Here is a 442-nt window from a genome sequence, read left to right on the forward strand (position 1 = left end):
TCTTTCATGTGCAGATCAATGGCAGTCAGTCATCTAAATGGTGATGCCCTAATCACATCTGAAAAACAACTGAAGTCCTCCTCTGATGTGTCAGGAAGTCACAGTCTACTGCCTGTGGATACCAGACCTCTCATCAGGGAGTCCTGTTTTCAATACTGAACATATGGACAACTAAAAATTTACTCCTCAGGCTTGAATTAATAATGGCTATAGCTTTAGGCCTGGATTTATGGGCGGTGGGGAGGGGATAAGGGGAAGTAAACTTGGTAAGTGCCTGACCCCAGAGGTACCAAGGCTGCATTTTAACAGTATCTCCAAGGGGATATATATGTGGTCCGGGTACCTATTAGGTATATTCTTTAAAACAGTTCTTTGACTCAGAGTATTTACTAATCTATGTAGTACAGAATATTGATACACAGTATAGTATACTAAGCAGTAT

Source organism: Mustela erminea, chromosome 2 (genome assembly GCF_009829155.1).
Source record: "Mustela erminea isolate mMusErm1 chromosome 2, mMusErm1.Pri, whole genome shotgun sequence".
In the NCBI taxonomy this organism is placed as follows: Eukaryota; Metazoa; Chordata; class Mammalia; order Carnivora; family Mustelidae; genus Mustela; species Mustela erminea.